Source organism: Astatotilapia calliptera, chromosome 18 (assembly GCF_964374335.1).
Source record: "Astatotilapia calliptera chromosome 18, fAstCal68.1, whole genome shotgun sequence".
NCBI classification, from domain to species: domain Eukaryota; kingdom Metazoa; phylum Chordata; class Actinopteri; order Cichliformes; family Cichlidae; genus Astatotilapia; species Astatotilapia calliptera.
Genome location: NC_137439.1, coordinates 36,676,220 through 36,692,093, shown reverse-complemented (window position 1 = coordinate 36,692,093; position 15,874 = coordinate 36,676,220). Strand labels below are relative to the sequence as shown.

At 44.2% G+C, this 15,874-nt stretch overlaps 12 non-coding genes across 12 annotated transcripts; all 12 read right to left on the bottom strand.

The window, feature by feature from the left end:
- Positions 1 to 1,974: 1,974 nt before the first annotated feature.
- trnap-ugg (transfer RNA proline (anticodon UGG)) lies at positions 1,975 to 2,046 on the bottom strand. Its single transcript has one exon. It is a non-coding gene; the product is annotated as a tRNA-Pro (tRNA).
- A 1,816-nt stretch (positions 2,047 to 3,862) lies between these two features.
- trnap-ugg (transfer RNA proline (anticodon UGG)) lies at positions 3,863 to 3,934 on the bottom strand. Its single transcript has one exon. It is a non-coding gene; the product is annotated as a tRNA-Pro (tRNA).
- Positions 3,935 to 5,763: 1,829 nt separating this feature from the next.
- trnap-agg (transfer RNA proline (anticodon AGG)) lies at positions 5,764 to 5,835 on the bottom strand. The gene has a single exon. It is a non-coding gene; the product is annotated as a tRNA-Pro (tRNA).
- An 890-nt stretch (positions 5,836 to 6,725) lies between these two features.
- On the bottom strand, positions 6,726 to 6,797 carry trnap-agg (transfer RNA proline (anticodon AGG)). The gene has a single exon. It is a non-coding gene; the product is annotated as a tRNA-Pro (tRNA).
- Positions 6,798 to 7,666: 869 nt separating this feature from the next.
- trnap-agg (transfer RNA proline (anticodon AGG)) lies at positions 7,667 to 7,738 on the bottom strand. The gene has a single exon. It is a non-coding gene; the product is annotated as a tRNA-Pro (tRNA).
- Positions 7,739 to 8,617: 879 nt separating this feature from the next.
- On the bottom strand, positions 8,618 to 8,689 carry trnap-agg (transfer RNA proline (anticodon AGG)). Its single transcript has one exon. It is a non-coding gene; the product is annotated as a tRNA-Pro (tRNA).
- An 875-nt stretch (positions 8,690 to 9,564) lies between these two features.
- Positions 9,565 to 9,636, bottom strand: trnap-ugg (transfer RNA proline (anticodon UGG)). The gene has a single exon. It is a non-coding gene; the product is annotated as a tRNA-Pro (tRNA).
- Positions 9,637 to 10,518: 882 nt separating this feature from the next.
- Positions 10,519 to 10,590, bottom strand: trnap-agg (transfer RNA proline (anticodon AGG)). The gene has a single exon. It is a non-coding gene; the product is annotated as a tRNA-Pro (tRNA).
- Positions 10,591 to 11,465: 875 nt separating this feature from the next.
- Positions 11,466 to 11,537, bottom strand: trnap-agg (transfer RNA proline (anticodon AGG)). The gene has a single exon. It is a non-coding gene; the product is annotated as a tRNA-Pro (tRNA).
- Positions 11,538 to 12,416: 879 nt separating this feature from the next.
- Positions 12,417 to 12,488, bottom strand: trnap-agg (transfer RNA proline (anticodon AGG)). Its single transcript has one exon. It is a non-coding gene; the product is annotated as a tRNA-Pro (tRNA).
- A 1,829-nt stretch (positions 12,489 to 14,317) lies between these two features.
- On the bottom strand, positions 14,318 to 14,389 carry trnap-agg (transfer RNA proline (anticodon AGG)). Its single transcript has one exon. It is a non-coding gene; the product is annotated as a tRNA-Pro (tRNA).
- An 882-nt stretch (positions 14,390 to 15,271) lies between these two features.
- trnap-agg (transfer RNA proline (anticodon AGG)) lies at positions 15,272 to 15,343 on the bottom strand. The gene has a single exon. It is a non-coding gene; the product is annotated as a tRNA-Pro (tRNA).
- Between the last annotated feature and the right edge of the window lie 531 nt (positions 15,344 to 15,874).

The window sequence follows — 15,874 nt, the reverse complement described above, 5'->3', positions numbered from 1 at the left end:
CACACAACACATTTACAATGCCCCAGAAGGAATGTGTCTTACCAAAGAATTCCATGAAGGTAAGAGCTTGTGATTTTAAGGGGGCTCGTCCAGGATTTGAACCCAGGACCTCTCGCACCCAAAGCGAGAATCATACGCCTAGACCAACGAGCCTCAGGAAGCCTGTGTTTAAGTCTGGAACTCTGAAAGGATAGACTTAAATCGGCCTTCAAATTCAAGCAGGAATGGTGTTAAGCTCTCTTCAGTATTCATTTTTGTACCTTCAGGCCTTTGCTACTGACAAGCTCCAACAGGGATGACTCCAGAGGGACTGCACACAGTGAATGAGAAAAAAGGGTTCCCAGTCATCCACGTCATGGTAGTCTGATGAGCTTTGAAAGAAAGCAGCTGGAATTCTCTAAGTGCCTTGAAGACCTTTCACCTCTCCTCTGAGAACCTTCGTTAGATCTAAAACTAAATGTTGGAGAGTCCCAGGTATTTAAACCCTAGATGGGGTTGTCTTTACCAGGGTCGTTGACCAACTATGAAACACATCACATGAGCCAAGGTGTGAAAAAAGGCGTGGGTAATTATCAGCAGAGGTGAAACCATTATGAGACCTTGACATATGTAGTTTAACGTCTTTACACCGAAATTGAATGGCCTCAATTTCGATCAGAGTTTGTGATCTCTAATAGCCCTTTTCCACTAGCACCTACCTAGCTTGGCTTAAGTTGACTCAGCTCGATCTTTAAAGTTTCCATTAGGTGATAATACCTGGTTACAGGTATTTTTTAGTACCTGCCCAGTAAGGTTTCCAAGGCAATCTCAAAATGTGACATATACAGATTGCGTGGCAGGGACTGTGCAGTCAATGGCATCACTCAATGACTCATGAGAGTGACTCCTTCACAAACGTTGTTTTAGAAAGACAAATTGGTGTCCCAGATCACATTGAACGGTTTGGCACACAACACATTTACAATGCCCCAGAAGGAATGTGTCTTACCAAAGAATTCCATGAAGCTAAGAGCTTGTGATTTTAAGGGGGCTCGTCCAGGATTTGAACCCGGGACCTCTCGCACCCTAAGCGAGAATCATACGCCTAGACCAACGAGCCACAGGAAGCCTGTGTTTAAGTCTGGAACTCTGAAAGGATAGACTTAAATCGGCCTTCAAATTCAAGCAGGAATGGTGTTAAGCTCTCTTCAGTATTCATTTTTGTACCTTCAGGCCTTTGCTACTGACAAGCTCCAACAGGGATGACTCCAGAGGGACTGCACACAGTGAATGAGAAAAAAGGGTTCCCAGTCATCCACGTCATGGTAGTCTGATGAGCTTTGAAAGAAAGCAGCTGGAATTCTCTAAGTGCCTTGAAGACCTTTCACCTCTCCTCTGAGAACCTTCGTTAGATCTAAAACTAAACGTTGGAGAGTCCCAGGTATTTAAAACCCAGAGCGGGTTGTCTTTACCAGGGTCGTTGACCAACTATGAAACACATCACATGAGCCAAGGGGTGGAAAAAAGGCGTGGGTAAATATCAGCAGAGGTGAAACCATTATGAGACCTTCACATATGTAGTTTAACGTCTTTACACCGAAATTGAATGGCCTCAATTTCGATCAGAGTTTGTGATCTCTAATAGCCCTTTTCCACTAGCACCTACCTAGCTTGGCTTAACTCGACTCAGCTCGATCTTTAAAGTTTCCATTAGGTGATAGTACCTGGTTACAGGTATTTTTTAGTACCTGCCCAGTAAGGTTTCCAAGGCAATCTCAAAATGTGACATATACAGATTGCGTGGCAGGGACTGTGCAGTCAATGGCATCACTCAATGACTCATGAGAGTGACTCCTTCACAAACGTTGTTTTAGAAAGACAAATTGGTGTCCCAGATCACATTGAACGGTTTGGCACACAACACATTTACAATGCCCCAGAAGGAATGTGTCTTTCCAAAGAATTCCATGAAGCTAAGAGCTTGTGATTTTAAGGGGGCTCGTCCGGGATTTGAACCCGGGACCTCTCGCACCCAAAGCGAGAATCATACGCCTAGACCAACGAGCCACAGGAAGCCTGTATTTAAGTCTGGAACTCTGAAAGGATAGACTTAAATCGGCCTTCAAATTCAAGCAGGAATGGTGTTAAGCTCTCTTCAGTATTCATTTTTGTACCTTCAGGCCTTTGCTACTGACAAGCTCCAACAGGGATGACTCCAGAGGGACTGCACACAGTGAATGAGAAAAAAGGGTTCCCAGTCATCCACGTCATGGTAGTCTGATGAGCTTTGAAAGAAAGCAGCTGGAATTCTCTAAGTGCCTTGAAGACCTTTCACCTCTCCTCTGAGAACCTTCGTTAGATCTAAAACTAAACGTTGGAGAGTCCCAGGTATTTAAAACCCAGAGCGGGTTGTCTTTGCCAGGGTCGTTGACCAACTATGAAACACATCACATGAGCCAAGGGGTGGAAAAAAGGCGTGGGTAAATATCAGCAGAGGTTTCAGGTGAAACCATTATGAGACCTTCACATATGTAGTTTAACGTCTTTACACCGAAATTGAATGGCCTCAATTTCGATCAGAGTTTGTGATCTCTAATAGCCCTTTTCCACTAGCACCTACCTAGCTTGGCTTAACTTGACTCAGCTCGATCTTTAAAGTTTCCATTAGGTGATAGTACCTGGTTACAGGTATTTTTTAGTACCTGCCCAGTAAGGTTTCCAAGGCAATCTCAAAATGTGACATATACAGATTGCGTGGCAGGGACTGTGCAGTCAATGGCATCACTCAATGACTCCTTCACAAACGTTGTTTTAGAAAGACAAATTGGTGTCACACATCACATTGAACGGTTTGGCACACAACACATTTACAATGCCCCAGAAGGAATGTGTCTTACCAAAGAATTCCATGAAGCTTAGAGCTTGTGATGTTCAGGGGGTTCGTCCGGGATTTGAACCCGGGACCTCTCGCACCCTAAGCGAGAATCATACGCCTAGACCAACGAGCCACAGGAAGCATGTGTTTAAGTCTGGAACTCTGAAAGGATAGACTTAAATCGGCCTTCAAATTCAAGCAGGAATGGTGTTAAGCTCTCTTCAGTATTCATTTTTGTACCTTCAGGCCTTTGCTACTGACAAGCTCCAACAGGGATGACTCCAGAGGGACTGCACACAGTGAATGAGAAAAAAGGGTTCCCAGTCATCCACGTCATGGTAGTCTGATGAGCTTTGAAAGAAAGCAGCTGGAATTCTCTAAGTGCCTTGAAGACCTTTCACCTCTCCTCTGAGAACCTTCGTTAGATCTAAAACTAAATGTTGGAGAGTCCCAGGTATTTAAACCCTAGATGGGGTTGTCTTTACCAGGGTCGTTGACCAACTATGAAACACATCACATGAGCCAAGGGGTGGAAAAAAGGCGTGGGTAATTATCAGCAGAGGTGAAACCATTATGAGACCTTCACATATGTAGTTTAACGTCTTTACACCGAAATTGAATGGCCTCAATTTCGATCAGAGTTTGTGATCTCTAACGCTTTTCCACTTGCACCTACCTAGCTTGGCTTAACTTGACTCAGCTCGATCTTTAAAGTTTCCATTAGGTGATAGTACCTGGTTACAGGTATTTTTTTAGTACCTGCCCAGTAAGGTTTCCAAGGCAATCTAAAAAAATGTGACATATACAGATTGCGTGGCAGGGACTGTGCAGTCAATGGCATCACTCAATGAGTCATGAGAGTGACTCCTTCACAAACGTTGTTTTAGAAAGACAAATTGGTGTCCCAGATCACATTGAACGGTTTGGCACACAACACATTTACAATGCCCCAGAAGGAATGTGTCTTTCCAAAGAATTCCATGAAGCTAAGAGCTTGTGATTTTAAGGGGGCTCGTCCGGGATTTGAACCCGGGACCGCTCGCACCCAAAGCGAGAATCATACGCCTAGACCAACGAGCCACAGGAAGCCTGTATTTAAGTCTGGAACTCTGAAAGGATAGACTTAAATCGGCCTTCAAATTCAAGCAGGAATGGTGTTAAGCTCTCTTCAGTATTCATTTTTGTACCTTCAGGCCTTTGCTACTGACAAGCTCCAACAGGGATGACTCCAGAGGGACTGCACACAGTGAATGAGAAAAAAGGGTTCCCAGTCATCCACGTCATGGTAGTCTGATGAGCTTTGAAAGAAAGCAGCTGGAATTCTCTAAGTGCCTTGAAGACCTTTCACCTCTCCTCTGAGAACCTTCGTTAGATCTAAAACTAAACGTTGGAGAGTCCCAGGTATTTAAAACCCAGAGCGGGTTGTCTTTGCCAGGGTCGTTGACCAACTATGAAACACATCACATGAGCCAAGGGGTGGAAAAAAGGCGTGGGTAAATATCAGCAGAGGTTTCAGGTGAAACCATTATGAGACCTTCACATATGTAGTTTAACGTCTTTACACCGAAATTGAATGGCCTCAATTTTGATCAGAGTTTGTGATCTCTAATAGCCCTTTTCCACTAGCACCTACCTAGCTTGGCTTAACTTGACTCAGCTCGATCTTTAAAGTTTCCATTAGGTGATAGTACCTGGTTACAGGTATTTTTTAGTACCTGCCCAGTAAGGTTTCCAAGGCAATCTCAAAATGTGACATATACAGATTGCGTGGCAGGGACTGTGCAGTCAATGGCATCACTCAATGACTCATGAGAGTGACTCCTTCACAAACCTTGTTTTAGAAAGACAAATTGGTGTCACACATCACATTGAGCGGTTTGGCACACAACACATTTACAATGCCCCAGAAGGAATGTGTCTTACCAAAGAATTCCATGAAGCTAAGAGCTTGTGATGTTCAGGGGGTTGGTCCGGGATTTGAACCCGGGACCTCTCGCACCCTAAGCGAGAATCATACGCCTAGACCAACGAGCCACACGAAGCATGTGTTTAAGTCTGGAACTCTGAAAGGATAGACTTAAATCGGCCTTCAAATTCAAGCAGGAATGGTGTTAAGCTCTCTTCAGTATTCATTTTTGTACCTTCAGGCCTTTGCTACTGACAAGCTCCAACAGGGATGACTCCAGAGGGACTGCACACAGTGAATGAGAAAAAAGGGTTCCCAGTCATCCACGTCATGGTAGTCTGATGAGCTTTGAAAGAAAGCAGCTGGAATTCTCTAAGTGCCTTGAAGACCTTTCACCTCTCCTCTGAGAACCTTCGTTAGATCTAAAACTAAATGTTGGAGAGTCCCAGGTATTTAAACCCTAGATGGGGTTGTCTTTACCAGGGTCGTTGACCAACTATGAAACACATCACATGAGCCAAGGGGTGGAAAAAAGGCGTGGGTAATTATCAGCAGAGGTGAAACCATTATGAGACCTTCACATATGTAGTTTAACGTCTTTACACCGAAATTGAATGGCCTCAATTTCGATCAGAGTTTGTGATCTCTAATAGCCCTTTTCCACTAGCACCTACCTAGCTTGGCTTAACTTGACTCAGCTCGATCTTTAAAGTTTCCATTAGGTGATAGTACCTGGTTACAGGTATTTTTTAGTACCTGCCCAGTAAGGTTTCCAAGGCAATCTCAAAATGTGACATATACAGATTGCGTGGCAGGGACTGTGCAGTCAATGGCATCACTCAATGACTCATGAGAGTGACTCCTTCACAAACGTTGTTTTAGAAAGACAAATTGGTGTCACACATCACATTGAACGGTTTGGCACACAACACATTTACAATGCCCCAGAAGGAATGTGTCTTACCAAAGAATTCCATGAAGCTAAGAGCTTGTGATGTTCAGGGGGCTCGTCCGGGATTTGAACCCGGGACCTCTCGCACCCTAAGCGAGAATCATACGCCTAGACCAACGAGCCACAGGAAGCATGTGTTTAAGTCTGGAACTCTGAAAGGATAGACTTAAATCGGCCTTCAAATTCAAGCAGGAATGGTGTTAAGCTCTCTTCAGTATTCATTTTTGTACCTTCAGGCCTTTGCTACTGACAAGCTCCAACAGGGATGACTCCAGAGGGACTGCACACAGTGAATGAGAAAAAAGGGTTCCCAGTCATCCACGTCATGGTAGTCTGATGAGCTTTGAAAGAAAGCAGCTGGAATTCTCTAAGTGCCTTGAAGACCTTTCACCTCTCCTCTGAGAACCTTCGTTAGATCTAAAACTAAACGTTGGAGAGTCCCAGGTATTTAAAACCCAGAGCGGGTTGTCTTTGCCAGGGTCGTTGACCAACTATGAAACACATCACATGAGCCAAGGGGTGGAAAAAAGGCGTGGGTAAATATCAGCAGAGGTTTCAGGTGAAACCATTATGAGACCTTCACATATGTAGTTTAACGTCTTTACACCGAAATTGAATGGCCTCAATTTCGATCAGAGTTTGTGATCTCTAATAGCCCTTTTCCACTAGCACCTACCTAGCTTGGCTTAACTTGACTCAGCTCGATCTTTAAAGTTTCCATTAGGTGATAGTACCTGGTTACAGGTATTTTTTAGTACCTGCCCAGTAAGGTTTCCAAGGCAATCTCAAAATGTGACATATACAGATTGCGTGGCAGGGACTGTGCAGTCAATGGCATCACTCAATGACTCATGAGAGTGACTCCTTCACAAAATCAACAACGTTATTTTAGAAATACAAGTTGATGTCACAGATGACATAGAAAGGTTTGGCACACAACACATTTACAATGCCCCAGAAGGAATGTGTCTTACCAAAGAATTCCATGAAGCTAAGAGGTTGTGATTTTAAGGGGGCTCGTCCGGGATTTGAACCCGGGACCTCTCGCACCCTAAGCGAGAATCATACGCCTAGACCAACGAGCCACAGGAAGTATGTGTTTAAGTCTGGAATTCTGAAAGGATAGACTTAAATCGGCCTTCAAATTCAAGCAGGAATGGTGTTAAGCTCTCTTCAGTATTCATTTTTGTACCTTCAGGCCTTTGCTACTGACAAGCTCCAACAGGGATGACTCCAGAGGGACTGCACACAGTGAATGAGAAAAAAGGGTTCCCAGTCATCCACGTCATGGTAGTCTGATGAGCTTTGAAAGAAAGCAGCTGGAATTCTCTAAGTGCCTTGAAGACCTTTCACCTCTCCTCTGAGAACCTTCGTTAGATCTAAAACTAAACGTTGGAGAGTCCCAGGTATTTAAAACCCAGAGCGGGTTGTCTTTGCCAGGGTCGTTGACCAACTATGAAACACATCACATGAGCCAAGGGGTGGAAAAAAGGCGTGGGTAAATATCAGCAGAGGTTTCAGGTGAAACCATTATGAGACCTTCACATATGTAGTTTAACGTCTTTACACCGAAATTGAATGGCCTCAATTTCGATCAGAGTTTGTGATCTCTAATAGCCCTTTTCCACTAGCACCTACCTAGCTTGGCTTAACTTGACTCAGCTCGATCTTTAAAGTTTCCATTAGGTGATAGTACCTGGTTACAGGTATTTTTTAGTACCTGCCCAGTAAGGTTTCCAAGGCAATCTCAAAATGTGACATATACAGATTGCGTGGCAGGGACTGTGCAGTCAATGGCATCACTCAATGACTCCTTCACAAACGTTGTTTTAGAAAGACAAATTGGTGTCACACATCACATTGAACGGTTTGGCACACAACACATTTACAATGCCCCAGAAGGAATGTGTCTTACCAAAGAATTCCATGAAGCTTAGAGCTTGTGATGTTCAGGGGGCTCGTCCGGGATTTGAACCCGGGACCTCTCGCACCCTAAGCGAGAATCATACGCCTAGACCAACGAGCCACAGGAAGCATGTGTTTAAGTCTGGAACTCTGAAAGGATAGACTTAAATCGGCCTTCAAATTCAAGCAGGAATGGTGTTAAGCTCTCTTCAGTATTCATTTTTGTACCTTCAGGCCTTTGCTACTGACAAGCTCCAACAGGGATGACTCCAGAGGGACTGCACACAGTGAATGAGAAAAAAGGGTTCCCAGTCATCCACGTCATGGTAGTCTGATGAGCTTTGAAAGAAAGCAGCTGGAATTCTCTAAGTGCCTTGAAGACCTTTCACCTCTCCTCTGAGAACCTTCGTTAGATCTAAAACTAAACGTTGGAGAGTCCCAGGTATTTAAAACCCAGAGCGGGTTGTCTTTGCCAGGGTCGTTGACCAACTATGAAACACATCACATGAGCCAAGGGGTGGAAAAAAGGCGTGGGTAAATATCAGCAGAGGTTTCAGGTGAAACCATTATGAGACCTTCACATATGTAGTTTAACGTCTTTACACCGAAATTGAATGGCCTCAATTTCGATCAGAGTTTGTGATCTCTAACGCTTTTCCACTTGCACCTACCTAGCTTGGCTTAACTTGACTCAGCTCGATCTTTAAAGTTTCCATTAGGTGATAGTACCTGGTTACAGGTATTTTTTAGTACCTGCCCAGTAAGGTTTCCAAGGCAATCTCAAAATGTGACATATACAGATTGCGTGGCAGGGACTGTGCAGTCAATGGCATCACTCAATGACTCATGAGAGTGACTCCTTCACAAACGTTGTTTTAGAAAGACAAATTGGTGTCACACATCACATTGAACGGTTTGGCACACAACACATTTACAATGCCCCAGAAGGAATGTGTCTTACCAAAGAATTCCATGAAGCTTAGAGCTTGTGATTTTAAGGGGGCTCGTCCGGGATTTGAACCCGGGACCTCTCGCACCCTAAGCGAGAATCATACGCCTAGACCAACGAGCCACAGGTAGCATGTGTTTAAGTCTGGAACTCTGAAAGGATAGACTTAAATCGGCCTTCAAATTCAAGCAGGAATGGTGTTAAGCTCTCTTCAGTATTCATTTTTGTACCTTCAGGCCTTTGCTACTGACAAGCTCCAACAGGGATGACTCCAGAGGGACTGCACACAGTGAATGAGAAAAAAGGGTTCCCAGTCATCCACGTCATGGTAGTCTGATGAGCTTTGAAAGAAAGCAGCTGGAATTCTCTAAGTGCCTTGAAGACCTTTCACCTCTCCTCTGAGAACCTTCGTTAGATCTAAAACTAAACGTTGGAGAGTCCCAGGTATTTAAAACCCAGAGGGGGTTGTCTTTACCAGGGTCGTTGACCAACTATGAAACACATCACATGAGCCAAGGGGTGGAAAAAAGGCGTGGGTAATTATCAGCAGAGGTGAAACCATTATGAGACCTTCACATATGTAGTTTAACGTCTTTACACCGAAATTGAATGGCCTCAATTTCGATCAGAGTTTGTGATCTCTAACGCTTTTCCACTTGCACCTACCTAGCTTGGCTTAACTTGACTCAGCTCGATCTTTAAAGTTTCCATTAGGTGATAGTACCTGGTTACAGGTATTTTTTTAGTACCTGCCCAGTAAGGTTTCCAAGGCAATCTAAAAAAATGTGACATATACAGATTGCGTGGCAGGGACTGTGCAGTCAATGGCATCACTCAATGAGTCATGAGAGTGACTCCTTCACAAACGTTGTTTTAGAAAGACAAATTGGTGTCCCAGATCACATTGAACGGTTTGGCACACAACACATTTACAATGCCCCAGAAGGAATGTGTCTTTCCAAAGAATTCCATGAAGCTAAGAGCTTGTGATTTTAAGGGGGCTCGTCCGGGATTTGAACCCGGGACCGCTCGCACCCAAAGCGAGAATCATACGCCTAGACCAACGAGCCACAGGAAGCCTGTATTTAAGTCTGGAACTCTGAAAGGATAGACTTAAATCGGCCTTCAAATTCAAGCAGGAATGGTGTTAAGCTCTCTTCAGTATTCATTTTTGTACCTTCAGGCCTTTGCTACTGACAAGCTCCAACAGGGATGACTCCAGAGGGACTGCACACAGTGAATGAGAAAAAAGGGTTCCCAGTCATCCACGTCATGGTAGTCTGATGAGCTTTGAAAGAAAGCAGCTGGAATTCTCTAAGTGCCTTGAAGACCTTTCACCTCTCCTCTGAGAACCTTCGTTAGATCTAAAACTAAACGTTGGAGAGTCCCAGGTATTTAAAACCCAGAGCGGGTTGTCTTTGCCAGGGTCGTTGACCAACTATGAAACACATCACATGAGCCAAGGGGTGGAAAAAAGGCGTGGGTAAATATCAGCAGAGGTTTCAGGTGAAACCATTATGAGACCTTCACATATGTAGTTTAACGTCTTTACACCGAAATTGAATGGCCTCAATTTCGATCAGAGTTTGTGATCTCTAATAGCCCTTTTCCACTAGCACCTACCTAGCTTGGCTTAACTTGACTCAGCTCGATCTTTAAAGTTTCCATTAGGTGATAGTACCTGGTTACAGGTATTTTTTAGTACCTGCCCAGTAAGGTTTCCAAGGCAATCTCAAAATGTGACATATACAGATTGCGTGGCAGGGACTGTGCAGTCAATGGCATCACTCAATGACTCATGAGAGTGACTCCTTCACAAACGTTGTTTTAGAAAGACAAATTGGTGTCACACATCACATTGAACGGTTTGGCACACAACACATTTACAATGCCCCAGAAGGAATGTGTCTTTCCAAAGAATTCCATGAAGCTAAGAGCTTGTGATTTTAAGGGGGCTCGTCCGGGATTTGAACCCGGGACCTCTCGCACCCTAAGCGAGAATCATACGCCTAGACCAACGAGCCACACGAAGTATGTGTTTAAGTCTGGAACTCTGAAAGGATAGACTTAAATCGGCCTTCAAATTCAAGCAGGAATGGTGTTAAGCTCTCTTCAGTATTCATTTTTGTACCTTCAGGCCTTTGCTACTGACAAGCTCCAACAGGGATGACTCCAGAGGGACTGCACACAGTGAATGAGAAAAAAGGGTTCCCAGTCATCCACGTCATGGTAGTCTGATGAGCTTTGAAAGAAAGCAGCTGGAATTCTCTAAGTGCCTTGAAGACCTTTCACCTCTCCTCTGAGAACCTTCATTAGATCTAAAACTAAACGTTGGAGAGTCCCAGGTATTTAAAACCCAGAGCGGGTTGTCTTTGCTAGGGTCGTTGACCAACTATGAAACACATCACATGAGCCAAGGGGTGGAAAAAAGGCGTGGGTAATTATCAGCAGAGGTGAAACCATTATGAGACCTTCACATATGTAGTTTAACGTCTTTACACCGAAATTGAATGGCCTCAATTTCGATCAGAGTTTGTGATCTCTAATAGCCCTTTTCCACTAGCACCTACCTAGCTTGGCTTAACTTGACTCAGCTCGATCTTTAAAGTTTCCATTAGGTGATAGTACCTGGTTACAGGTATTTTTTAGTACCTGCCCAGTAAGGTTTCCAAGGCAATCTCAAAATGTGACATATACAGATTGCGTGGCAGGGACTGTGCAGTCAATGGCATCACTCAATGAGTCATGAGAGTGACTCCTTCACAAACGTTGTTTTAGAAAGACAAATTGGTGTCACACATCACATTGAACGGTTTGGCACACAACACATTTACAATGCCCCAGAAGGAATGTGTCTTACCAAAGAATTCCATGAAGCTTAGAGCTTGTGATGTTCAGGGGGCTCGTCCGGGATTTGAACCCGGGACCTCTCGCACCCTAAGCGAGAATCATACGCCTAGACCAACGAGCCACAGGAAGCATGTGTTTAAGTCTGGAACTCTGAAAGGATAGACTTAAATCGGCCTTCAAATTCAAGCAGGAATGGTGTTAAGCTCTCTTCAGTATTCATTTTTGTACCTTCAGGCCTTTGCTACTGACAAGCTCCAACAGGGATGACTCCAGAGGGACTGCACACAGTGAATGAGAAAAAAGGGTTCCCAGTCATCCACGTCATGGTAGTCTGATGAGCTTTGAAAGAAAGCAGCTGGAATTCTCTAAGTGCCTTGAAGACCTTTCACCTCTCCTCTGAGAACCTTCGTTAGATCTAAAACTAAACGTTGGAGAGTCCCAGGTATTTAAAACCCAGAGCGGGTTGTCTTTGCCAGGGTCGTTGACCAACTATGAAACACATCACATGAGCCAAGGGGTGGAAAAAAGGCGTGGGTAAATATCAGCAGAGGTTTCAGGTGAAACCATTATGAGACCTTCACATATGTAGTTTAACGTCTTTACACCGAAATTGAATGGCCTCAATTTCGATCAGAGTTTGTGATCTCTAACGCTTTTCCACTTGCACCTACCTAGCTTGGCTTAACTTGACTCAGCTCGATCTTTAAAGTTTCCATTAGGTGATAGTACCTGGTTACAGGTATTTTTTTAGTACCTGCCCAGTAAGGTTTCCAAGGCAATCTCAAAATGTGACATATACAGATTGCGTGGCAGGGACTGTGCAGTCAATGGCATCACTCAATGAGTCATGAGAGTGACTCCTTCACAAAATCAACAACGTTATTTTAGAAATACAAGTTGATGTCACAGAAAGGTTTGGCACACAACACATTTACAATGCCCCAGAAGGAATGTGTCTTACCAAAGAATTCCATGAAACTAAGAGCTTGTGATTTTAAGGGGGCTCGTCCGGGATTTGAACCCGGGACCTCTCGCACCCTAAGCGAGAATCATACGCCTAGACCAACGAGCCACACGAAGTATGGGTTTAAGTCTGGAACTCTGAAAGGATAGACTTAAATCGGCCTTCAAATTCAAGCAGGAATGGTGTTAAGCTCTCTTCAGTATTCATTTTTGTACCTTCAGGCCTTTGCTACTGACAAGCTCCAACAGGGATGACTCCAGAGGGACTGCACACAGTGAATGAGAAAAAAGGGTTCCCAGTCATCCACGTCATGGTAGTCTGATGAGCTTTGAAAGAAAGCAGCTGGAATTCTCTAAGTGCCTTGAAGACCTTTCACCTCTCCTCTGAGAACCTTCGTTAGATCTAAAACTAAACGTTGGAGAGTCCCAGGTATTTAAAACCCAGAGCGGGTTGTCTTTGCCAGGGTCGTTGACCAACTATGAAACACATCACATGAGCCAAGGGGTGGAAAAAAGGCGTGGGTAAATATCAGCAGAGGTTTCAGGTGAAACCATTATGAGACCTTCACATATGTAGTTTAACGTCTTTACACCGAAATTGAATGGCCTCAATTTCGATCAGAGTTTGTGATCTCTAATAGCCCTTTTCCACTAGCACCTACCTAGCTTGGCTTAACTTGACTCAGCTCGATCTTTAAAGTTTCCATTAGGTGATAGTACCTGGTTACAGGTATTTTTTAGTACCTGCCCAGTAAGGTTTCCAAGGCAATCTCAAAATGTGACATATACAGATTGCGTGGCAGGGACTGTGCAGTCAATGGCATCACTCAATGACTCATGAGAGTGACTCCTTCACAAACGTTGTTTTAGAAAGACAAATTGGTGTCACACATCACATTGAACGGTTTGGCACACAACACATTTACAATGCCCCAGAAGGAATGTGTCTTACCAAAGAATTCCATGAAGCTAAGAGCTTGTGATGTTCAGGGGGTTCGTCCGGGATTTGAACCCGGGACCTCTCGCACCCTAAGCGAGAATCATACGCCTAGACCAACGAGCCACAGGAAGCATGTGTTTAAGTCTGGAACTCTGAAAGGATAGACTTAAATCGGCCTTCAAATTCAAGCAGGAATGGTGTTAAGCTCTCTTCAGTATTCATTTTTGTACCTTCAGGCCTTTGCTACTGACAAGCTCCAACAGGGATGACTCCAGAGGGACTGCACACAGTGAATGAGAAAAAAGGGTTCCCAGTCATCCACGTCATGGTAGTCTGATGAGCTTTGAAAGAAAGCAGCTGGAATTCTCTAAGTGCCTTGAAGACCTTTCACCTCTCCTCTGAGAACCTTCGTTAGATCTAAAACTAAACGTTGGAGAGTCCCAGGTATTTAAAACCCAGAGCGGGTTGTCTTTGCCAGGGTCGTTGACCAACTATGAAACACATCACATGAGCCAAGGGGTGGAAAAAAGGCGTGGGTAATTATCAGCAGAGGTGAAACCATTATGAGACCTTCACATATGTAGTTTAACGTCTTTACACCGAAATTGAATGGCCTCAATTTCGATCAGAGTTTGTGATCTCTAATAGCCCTTTTCCACTAGCACCTACCTAGCTTGGCTTAACTTGACTCAGCTCGATCTTTAAAGTTTCCATTAGGTGATAGTACCTGGTTACAGGTATTTTTTAGTACCTGCCCAGTAAGGTTTCCAAGGCAATCTCAAAATGTGACATATACAGATTGCGTGGCAGGGACTGTGCAGTCAATGGCATCACTCAATGACTCATGAGAGTGACTCCTTCACAAACGTTGTTTTAGAAAGACAAATTGGTGTCACACATCACATTGAACGGTTTGGCACACAACACATTTACAATGCCCCAGAAGGAATGTGTCTTACCAAAGAATTCCATGAAGCTTAGAGCTTGTGATGTTCAGGGGGCTCGTCCGGGATTTGAACCCGGGACCTCTCGCACCCTAAGCGAGAATCATACGCCTAGACCAACGAGCCACAGGAAGCATGTGTTTAAGTCTGGAACTCTGAAAGGATAGACTTAAATCGGCCTTCAAATTCAAGCAGGAATGGTGTTAAGCTCTCTTCAGTATTCATTTTTGTACCTTCAGGCCTTTGCTACTGACAAGCTCCAACAGGGATGACTCCAGAGGGACTGCACACAGTGAATGAGAAAAAAGGGTTCCCAGTCATCCACGTCATGGTAGTCTGATGAGCTTTGAAAGAAAGCAGCTGGAATTCTCTAAGTGCCTTGAAGACCTTTCACCTCTCCTCTGAGAACCTTCGTTAGATCTAAAACTAAACGTTGGAGAGTCCCAGGTATTTAAAACCCAGAGCGGGTTGTCTTTGCCAGGGTCGTTGACCAACTATGAAACACATCACATGAGCCAAGGGGTGGAAAAAAGGCGTGGGTAAATATCAGCAGAGGTTTCAGGTGAAACCATTATGAGACCTTCACATATGTAGTTTAACGTCTTTACACCGAAATTGAATGGCCTCAATTTCGATCAGAGTTTGTGATCTCTAATAGCCCTTTTCCACTAGCACCTACCTAGCTTGGCTTAACTTGACTCAGCTCGATCTTTAAAGTTTCCATTAGGTGATAGTACCTGGTTACAGGTATTTTTTAGTACCTGCCCAGTAAGGTTTCCAAGGCAATCTCAAAATGTGACATATACAGATTGCGTGGCAGGGACTGTGCAGTCAATGGCATCACTCAATGACTCATGAGAGTGACTCCTTCACAAACGTTGTTTTAGAAAGACAAATTGGTGTCACACATCACATTGAACGGTTTGGCACACAACACATTTACAATGCCCCAGAAGGAATGTGTCTTACCAAAGAATTCCATGAAGCTTAGAGCTTGTGATGTTCAGGGGGCTCGTCCGGGATTTGAACCCGGGACCTCTCGCACCCTAAGCGAGAATCATACGCCTAGACCAACGAGCCACAGGAAGCATGTGTTTAAGTCTGGAACTCTGAAAGGATAGACTTAAATCGGCCTTCAAATTCAAGCAGGAATGGTGTTAAGCTCTCTTCAGTATTCATTTTTGTACCTTCAGGCCTTTGCTACTGACAAGCTCCAACAGGGATGACTCCAGAGGGACTGCACACAGTGAATGAGAAAAAAGGGTTCCCAGTCATCCACGTCATGGTAGTCTGATGAGCTTTGAAAGAAAGCAGCTGGAATTCTCTAAGTGCCTTGAAGACCTTTCACCTCTCCTCTGAGAACCTTCGTTAGATCTAAAACTAAACGTTGGAGAGTCCCAGGTATTTAAAACCCAGAGGGGGTTGTCTTTACCAGGGTCGTTGACCAACTATGAAACACATCACATGAGCCAAGGGGTGGAAAAAAGGCGTGGGTAATTATCAGCAGAGGTGAAACCATTATGAGACCTTCACATATGTAGTTTAACGTCTTTACACCGAAATTGAATGGCCTCAATTTCGATCAGAGTTTGTGATCTCTAACGCTTTTCC